Source organism: Cryptomeria japonica, unplaced genomic scaffold (genome assembly GCF_030272615.1).
Source record: "Cryptomeria japonica unplaced genomic scaffold, Sugi_1.0 HiC_scaffold_24, whole genome shotgun sequence".
Classification (NCBI taxonomy): domain Eukaryota; kingdom Viridiplantae; phylum Streptophyta; class Pinopsida; order Cupressales; family Cupressaceae; genus Cryptomeria; species Cryptomeria japonica.
The window spans coordinates 60,300-69,877 of record NW_026728846.1 but is presented as its reverse complement, the minus strand read 5'-3'; the positions used below and the strand labels follow the sequence as shown (position 1 = coordinate 69,877).

The window sequence follows — 9,578 nt, the reverse complement described above, 5'->3', positions numbered from 1 at the left end:
GTGCACGAAGTCGGAGCCCGGTTTGCCCCGGGTGCGCACCTTCGCCGCGGTGCGCACCATGGCGTGCACGAAGTCGGAGCCCGGTTTGCCCCGGGTGCGCACCTCGCGTGCACCTTCGGCGGGGTTGCGCGCCCTGGTGGGCACCATGGTGCGCACCAAGGAGCGCTCCGAAGTGTGCTCCAAGGTGCGGCGTGCACGAAGTCGGAGCCCGGTTTGCCCCGGGTGCGCACCTCGCGTGCACCTTCGGCGGGGTTGCGCGCCCTGGTGGGCACCATGGTGCGCACCAAGGAGCGCTCCGAAGTGTGCTCCAAGGTGCGGCGTGCACGAAGTCGGAGCCCGGTTTGCCCCGGGTGCGCACCTCGCGTGCACCTTCGCCGCGGTGGGCACCATGGCGTGCACGAAGTCGGAGCCCGGTTTGCCCCGGGTGCGCACCTCGCGTGCACCTTCGCCGGGGTGGGCACCTCGGCTGGGTTGCGCGCCCTGGTGCGCACCAAGGAGCGCTCCGAAGTGTGCTCCAAGGTGCGGCGTGCACGAAGTCGGAGCCCGGTTTGCCCCGGGTGCGCACCTCGCGTGCACCTTCGCCAGGGTGGGCACCTCGGTGCGCACACCTTCTCAATGTTTTCTTGCCTTTTCTGGAAATTGGTGAAGGCAGCGCATCAAAGGTGCGCACCTCGGTGTGCTCCGAGGTGCGAACCCGAGAGCGCTCCGAGGTGCCCACGAAGTCGAAAGTCGGGTTAATTGCATTGTTTTCCCCGGGTGCGCTCCGAGGTGCGCAACATCGGCGCGCACCAAGGAGGGCTCCGAAGTGTGCTCCAAGGTGCGCACGATGGCGTGCACCTCTGGTGCGCACGATTCGGAGCTCGGTTTGACCGGGGTGCGCACACCTTGGCTGGGTTGCGCACCTTTTGTGCGCTCCAAGGTGCGCACGAAGTCGGAGCTCGGTTTGCCCCGGGTGCGCACCTTCGCCAGGGTGCGCACCTTGATGCGCACGCCTTGGCTGGGCTGCGCACCTTGGTGGGCGCCATGGTGCGCACCTTTCGTGCGCTCCAAGGTGCGCACGAAGTCGGAGCTCGGTTTGCCCCGGGTGCGCACCTTGGTGGGCGCCATGGTGCACTCCGAGGTGCCCAAGATTGGTGCGCACCAAGGAGCGCTCCGAAGTGCGCTCCAAGGTGCGCGCGAAGTCGAAAGTTGGGTTAATTGTCCGGTTTGCCTCGGGTGCGCACCTTGCGTGCACCTTCGCCAGGGTGGGCGCCTTGGTGCGCACACCTTGGCTGGGCTGCGCACACCTTGGCACCCGCGTTTCCTTCATTTTAAATTTTTTTTTTTTACAATCTCTCAAGTGGGAAATTCTATAATCTCAACTTTTTTTGCCTTTTCAGGAAACTTTTGAATGGAGCGCATCATTGGTGCGCTCCGAAGTGTGCTCCAAAGCTCTCTCCAGCTGCGTGCACCTGCCCCGGCCGCGCACCCGGCCCCGCCCAGCTTCGCTCACCTGTCCCGGGCGTCTGGTGCGGAACCTTAGAGTAAGAAACATCACCGTGCACCTTGGCCAACGTGCGCGACTCGACCGAGCGCGCACTGGCCGAGGTGCACACCGATTTCACCTGGGTGCGCGCGCAGCACCTCGGGCGCACCGGGGTGCGCGCACAACGCCCGGGTTGCACCGTGGCCTGTGTGCTCGGGGTGCCTCGGGTGCGCGCTCGGTGTCGCCCCCGCGCGCGCGGTAGTGCGGGCAGCGCACCCCGGCCCGGCCCGGCCCGGCCCCGACGAGAACGCAAACGGGCAAAAGGTTTATTCAAATAGCATTGCGACGCCCGGCGAAAAACTAAAAAAGGGTGCAACACCGGGACTTCCCGGGAGGTCACCCATCCCAGTACTACTCCGGCCCAAGCGCGCTTAACTGCGGAGTTCTGATGGGATCCGGTGCACTAATGCTGGTATGATCGCACCCGTTATGAGCTTGTCGCAGTGTGTACTTAGCAAACCGCGACCCACGTGCGAATCCACCCCGGCCACCCACCCCCGTCGAGGTGCACACCCTCCCTCGCGAAGTGCGCCCCGTTCGCCAAGTGTGAGCCCTGCCCGGGTGCGCGCACCTTGCTAGGGCGTCGGGTGTGCACCCGGCCCGGCCTACGTGCGTGCACCTGGAGGGGGCGTCGTGTGCGTGCAGTGTCCCGTCTGCAACGCGGTGCCCACACACCACCTCGGGCGCAACGACCTGCGCTCACATGTGGGCCGAGTGCACCTTGGTGCATGTTCGGGGCGCCTCGGGTGCACGCTCGATCTTGCCCCGGTGCACCAAGGCGCTCGGTTTGCCCCGGGTGCGCACTTGGTGCAAGGTGGGCACCCAAAATAGGGATCAAGCACCAAAACACAAGTTTCGGGATGCAAAATGGGACCCAAGGACCACAAATGCGTTCCAAGACCCATGATGGGTCCACGAGAACAAAAATGTGTTCCGAGACTTAATAAACAAATATTGGGTTTTAGGAGAAGAAACATGCTCTGATGCCCAAAACGAGAATCGACCCCGAAAAGGCCACAGGCCAAAAGTGGGATGCGAGACAAAAAAAAATGGGACCCGAGGACCAAAATTGGGTTCCCAGGTCGAAGACAGGGCAACCGGACAAGAAACGACCTCTAAGGCTCGAAATGAGTCCCGACGACTAAAACTTGACAAGAAGCACCCATCAGGCACCCAACTCGACACCCATGGGATGCCGACCCACCCGGGCTTCCACCTAGCACACCTTGGCACCCACCCACCCTCGCACCCAACCTCGCACCCAACTTAGCACCTTTGAACCCACATTGGCACTCACCCTGACCCTGGCACCTTGGAACCCACATTGGCACTCACCTTGACCCTGGCACCCACCTTTGCACTCACCTTGGGACCCACCCTGGCTCCCACCTCGGCACCCACCCAGACACCCACCTTGGTTCCTTGGCACCCACCTTGGATCCTTGGCACCCACCCCGACACCCACCTTGGCACGCAACTTGGCTACTTGCCACCCACCTTGGCTCCTTGACGCCCACCCCGACAACCACCCCGTGACCTACCCTGGCTAGGGTTGGTGCACACCCACCCTGGTGCCCACCTTGGCACCCACCCTATGACCCACCTTGGCACGCACCTTAGTACCCACCCCGTTACCCACCCTAGGACCCACCCCGTGACCCACCTTGGCCAGGGTGGGTGCACCCACCCTGGTGCCCACCTTGGCACCCACCCATCCTAGCACCCAGCCTGTGACCGGGCTTGGAACCCAACCTTGCACCCGCACCCGTCTTGGCCAGTGTGGGTGCGCACCCATCCTGGCACCCACGTTGTGACACACCCTTTAACCCACGCACCCTAGCACCCACGTTGGCACCCACCTTGGAACCCAACCTAGCAACTTGGCACCCACCCCGTGACCCACCTTGGCATCCACCATAGCAGTCGCCGACTTGGCACCCACCTCGGCACCCACCTTGACACTTGTGGACCCACCTTGCCACTCACCCTAGCATCGACCCATCCTAGCACCCACCCTGGCACCTTTGCACCCTAGCACTCACCCATCCTAGCACCTAACCTGTGACCCACCTTGACACTCACCCTCGCACCCACCTTGGAACCCAACCTAGCACCCACCCACCCTGACACCAACCCTAGCACCTACCCACCCTTGCACCCACCCTGTGACCCATCTTGGCACCCACCCATCCTACCACTCAACCTATCACCCACCTTCTCACCCACCTTGGCATCCACCTTAGCACCCACCCACACTGGCACCTTGGCACCCACCTCGGGCAAGGTGGGTGCACACCCACCCTGGCACCCAATTTAGAACCCACCGAGCATGTTACCCACCTTGGCACCCACATTGCAGCCCACCCTAGTACCCACCCTATGACCCACATTGGCATCCACACCCTAGCACCCAGGCACCTCGACACCCGCCTTGACACCCACCCTAGCACTGAACCTGTGACCCACCTTGGAACTCACCCTAGAACCCACCCACCCTGTGAACCACCTTGGCATCCACCTTAGCACCCACCCACCTTGGCACCCACTCTAGCACTCACCCATCCTAACACCCAACTTGTTACCCACCTTGGCACCCGCCCTCGCGTCCACCTTGAAACCCACCCTAGCACCCACCCACGCAGGAGCCCACCTTGGCACCCAACCTAACACCCACGCATCCTGGCACCCAACTTGTGACCCACCTTGGAACCCACCCTAGTACCCACCTTTGAACCCACTATATCACCAACCCACCTTGGCACCCACCCTATGACCCTCTTTGGAATCCACCCTAGCACGCACCCACCCTGGCACCCACCATGGAGCGCACCCTAGCACCCACCCACCTCGGCACGCACCTCAACACCCACCTTGGTGTGCGCACTGCGCCAACCTCTCAAAGACCCTATGTGGTGCGCTCCAAAGTGTACACCTTTGGTGCGCTCCAAGGTGCGCACCTTTGGTGCACACCGAGGTGCACACCAAAGTGTGCACCGAGGTGAGCACCAAAGTGCACTCCAGGGTGCACACCAAGGCGTGCACCTTTGGTGCGGTCAATGCAAACGAATTCGGAAGTTGGGGTCGATGTCCTAATCGCTGCTGCAGACTACACGTATGAGAATCGGACAAATAGCTTTATATAGGGGAGGTGTTGCGTTTGATGGGTCGACTCCCCTGGTTGTGTGCACTGCACCAACTTCAAAGACCCTGTCTTGTTTAAGAAGTCAAAAGTTGGGGTGGATGTCCTAATCATTGCTGCAGTCTACGCATGTATGAGAATCAGACAAATAGCTTATATAGGGGAGGTGTTGCATTCGGTGGGTTGACTCCCCTGGTTGTGCGCACTGCGCCAACCTCAAAGACCCCGCATAGCAGAAGAAGTCGGAAGTCGGATTTTGGTGAGCACCAAGGCGTGCACCTTTGGTGCGGTCAACGCAGACGAATTCAGAAGTTGGGGTGGATGTCCTAATCGTTGTTGCAGGCTACACATGTATGAGAATCAGACAAATAGCTTATATAGGGGAGGTGTTGGGTTTGATGGGTCAACTCCCTTGGTTGTGCGCATTACGCCAACCTCAAAGACCTTGTTTTCGTTAAGAAGTCAAAAGTTGGGGTCAATGTCCTAATGGCTCCTGCAGGCTACACATGTATGAGAATCGGACAAATAGCTTATATAGGGGAGGTGTTGGGTTTGATGGGTCGACTCCCCTGGTTGTGCGCATTACGTCAACCTCAAAGACCTTGTTTTCGTTAAGAAGTCAAAAGTTGGGGTCGATGTCCTAATTGCTCCTGTAGACTACACATGTATGAGAATCAGACAAATAGCTTATATAGGGGAGGTGTTGGGTTTGATGGGTTGACTCCCCTAGTTGTTCGCATTACACCAACCTCAAAGACCTTGTTTTCGTTTAGAAGCCGAAAGTTGGGGTCGATGTCCTAATTGCTCCTGCAGGCTACGCATGTATGAGAATCAGACAAATAGCTTATATAGGGGAGGTGTTGGGTTTGATGGGTCGACTCCCCTGGTTGTGCGCATTGCGCCAACCTCAAAGACCCTGCATTGCGGATGAAGTCGAAAGTCAGAGTTTGGTGTGCTACAAGGTGTGGTCGAAGGTGCTCACCTAGGTGTGCACCTTTGGAGCACAGGAAAAGTGCCCTCCAAAAGTGCGCACCTTTGGAGTGCACAAAAGTGCCCTCCAAAAGTGCGCACCTTTGGAGCGCAGAAAAGTGCCCTCCAAAAAGTGCCCTCCAAAAGTGCGCACCTTTGGAGCGCAGAAAAGTGCCCTCCAAAAAGTGCCCTCCAAAAGTGCGCACCTTTGGAGCGCAGAAAAGTGCCCTCCAAAAAGTGCCCTCCAAAAGTGCGCACCTTTGGAGCGCAGAAAAGTGCCCTCCAAAAAGTGCCCTCCAAAAGTGCGCACCTTTGGAGCGCAGAAAAGTGCCCTCCAAAAAGTGCCCTCCAAAAGTGCGCACCTTTGGAGCGCAGAAAAGTGCCCTCCAAAAAGTGCCCTCCAAAAGTGCGCACCTTTGGAGCGCAGAAAAGTGCCCTCCAAAAAGTGCCCTCCAAAAGTGCGCACCTTTGGAGCGCAGAAAAGTGCCCTCCAAAAAGTGCCCTCCAAAAGTGCGCACCTTTGGAGCGCAGAAAAGTGCCCTCCAAAAGTGCGCACCTTTGGAGCGCACAAAAGTGCCCTCCAAAAGTGCGCACTTTTGGTGCGCACCAAGGCGCTGGTTCGGTCGTTGCAGGCGAGTTCGGAAGTTGGGGTCGATGTCCTGAGCGGAGGTGCAAACTACACAGGTGTCGGAATCGGACAAATAGCTTATATAGGGGAGGTGTATGCTTCGATGGGTCGACTCCCCAGGTTGAGCGCACCGCGCCAACCTCAAAGACCCTACGGTATGGATGAAGTCGGAAGTTGGGTCCGATGACCGATTCGATTAGTAGGTATGCTCATGAGGTCGGAATTTGGGTCCGATGACCTGCCATGTGCAGGAAGGCGAATGTTGACACTGTGCGTTGCAAGGTGCACACCAAGGCGCTGGTGCGGTCTTTTTAGTCGAGTTCGGAAGTTGGGGTCGATGTCCTGATCGGAGGTGCAAGCTACACAGGTGTGGGAATCGGACAAATAGCTTATATAGGGGAGGTGTATGCTTCGTTGGGTCGACTCCCCGGGTTGAGCGCACCGCGCCAACCTCAAAGACCCTACGGTATGGATGAAGTCGGAAGTTGGGTCCGATGACCGATTCGATATGTAGGCATACTCGCGAGGTCGGAATTTGGGTCCGATGACCTGCCACGTGCAGGAAGGCGAATGTTGGCACTGTGCGTTGCAAGGTGGCGCACCAAGGCGCTGGTGTCGGTCCGTTGGAGGCGAGTTCGGAAGTTGGGGTCGATGTCTTGAATCGGAGGTGCAAACTACACAGGTGTGGGAATCGGACAAATAGCTGATATAGGGGAGGTGTATGCTTCGTTGGGTCGACTCCCCGGGTTTGAGCGCACCGCGCCAACCTCAAAGACCCTACGGTATGGATGAAGTCGGAAGTTGGGTCCGATGACCGATTCGATATGTAGGCATACTCGCGGAGGTCGGAATTTGGGTCCGATGACCTGCCATGTGCAGGAAGGCGAATGTTGGGACTGTGCGTCGCAAGGGTGCGCACCAAGGCGCTGGTGCCGTCGTTGCAGTCGAGTTCGGAAGTTGGGGTCGATGTCCTGGTCAGAGGTGCAAACTACACAGTGTGTGGAATCGGACAAATAGCTTATATAGGGGAGGTGTATGCTTCGATGGGTCGACTCCCTGGGTTGAGCGCACGCGCCAACCTCAAAGACCCTACAGTATGGATGATAGTCGGAAGTTGGGGTCCGATGACCGATTCGATACGTAGGCATATTGGCGAGGTCTGAATTTGTGTCCGATGACCTGCATGCGCAGGAAGGCGGAATTTGGGGTCCGATGACCGAGTTGATGGGCGTGCCATGCGCAGAAAGGCGGAATTTGGGTCCGATGACCGAGTTGATGTTGATGGCCCGCCATGCACAGGAAGGCGGAATTTGGGTCCGATGACCGATTTGAAGGCGGTGCCATACGCAAAAAGGAGGAGTTTGGGTCCGATGACCGAGTTGATATTGATGGCCCGCCATGCGCAGGAAGGCGGAATTTGGGTCCGATGACCTGACATACGCATGGAGTCGACTCGGGGGCCCGATGTTCGATTCGATGACTTGCATTGTGGGTAAAGTCGGAAGTTGTGGTCTTTGACCCGATTCGATGACCAGACTTTGGCTGCTTGAGAATCGGACAAATAACTTATATAGGGGAGGTAGTGTTCTCGAGCATCCTCCCCCCGTGCCCGTTTATGTCGATTGATGCTGGTGCTCGACTGGTTGGAGCGCTCGGATGCAAAAATCTTGCACCAGGATTTTATCGATTGTGATGGACACGGCAAGTCTCCTGATTGCTATGCAGGAGCTCATCGTGAATCTCTATGCGGCCTTGGTATGGACTCGACCTGCGGAATGGTTCGGCAATGGTAGTCGCTCCAACACGTCCTTGCAATGGCCACAGAGGTGATTCGACTAGAGCTCCAGTCTAGCTTTTGGGTTGCTTGGCGGACTGGTATAGCCGCGATCGAGTTCCGGCCATGAACGTTTTAGATAGCTCTTGGGCTTTCTGGGACGGAAGTCGGAAGTTTGGGCTGTTGTCCGATTTGATGACCATTCTTCGGATGTGTGAGAATCGGACAAATAACATATATAAGGGGACTGTGTTGTCTCACGCAGCCCCCTCCGTGCCCCTCTATCTCGACCGATGTTGGTGCTTGAAAGGGTTGGGAGTTCGCTCGAGATTATAAACGTGCACCACCATTTGTCGAGTGTGAGGGACGCGGCAGGTCTCCTAAATGCTATGCGGGCGCTCTCTGAGAATCTCTATCCGGCCTCGACACAGACTAGTCTTGCTGAATGGTTTGGCACTGGTAGTCGATCCAAACACGTCGTTGTTGTGGCCGCCTAGGCGATTCGATTCGAGCCCCCGTCTAGCTTTTGGGTTGCTTGGCGGATTTTGCCCTATCCGCAAGTGAGCTCGGTCCCTAAACGTTCGAGAAACCCGATTGCTATGCGCCGACTCTCTTTCTTGCGAGCCTCCATCTAGCTTTTGGGTCTCTACGGAACGGAAGTCGGAATCTGGGGACCGTTGTTTTGATTCGACGAGGCAGACTACGGTTGTGCGAGAATCGGACAAATAACTTATATAGGGGAGGTGTTGACTGGAGCATTCTCCCCCGTGCCCTCTAACTCGACCAATGCTGGCGCTCGAACGGTGGTGAGCGCTCGGGATTTTCATTGAGCGCCAGCATTGGTCGATTTAGAGGGGCATGCGAGATTCCCGAACTGCTATGCGAGGGCTCTAACGGAAATGTCTATTGGTTTCGGTATGGATGCAATTGCGAGTGGTTCGGCAAAGGTAGTCGTTCCGATGCGTCCATGTCGTGGCCCAAATCGATAATTCGATTTGAGCCCTCGTATAGCATTTGGGTCTCTCGATGTGATTCCGCATTCCAGTCCCTTTGGGCACTGCTTGAGCCGCATCCCAGGGGGTTTCCCTTCCCAATAATCTGCCTCGCAACCCGATTGCTATGCGGTGAGGCTCCTCGGCCGCCTCGGAACTATCTGTGTATCAGAACGCATCGCGGGATAAGGGGTTGGCAACGGTAGTCGCCCCAAGCGCGTCCGATGCTTGGACCATTCCGAGGCGAGCCCCTGAAGCCTCTTCCGTCTAGCCCGTTGGGTCCTTCTCGCCGCATCCTCGCCTCGCACGCCCGATTGCTATGCGAGTGAGGCTCCTCGGCCGCCTCGGAACTATCTGTGTATCGGACGCGCTCGCGGGATAAGGGTTGTCACTGGTAGTCGCCCCAAGGCGCGTCCGATGCTTGGACCATTCCGAGGCGGCCCTGAAGCCTCTTCCGTCTAGCCGTTGGGTCCTTCTCGCCGCATCCCTCGCCTCGCACCCCGATTGCTATGCGGTGAGGCTCCTCGGCCGCCTCGGAACTATCTGTGTAT

General features: G+C 58.1%; 1 non-coding gene across 1 annotated transcript; it reads right to left on the bottom strand.

Moving 5' to 3' along the window:
• Positions 1 to 1,832: 1,832 nt before the first annotated feature.
• Positions 1,833 to 1,951, bottom strand: LOC131861344 (5S ribosomal RNA). Its single transcript, XR_009360419.1, has one exon. It is a non-coding gene; the product is annotated as a 5S ribosomal RNA (ribosomal RNA).
• Between the last annotated feature and the right edge of the window lie 7,627 nt (positions 1,952 to 9,578).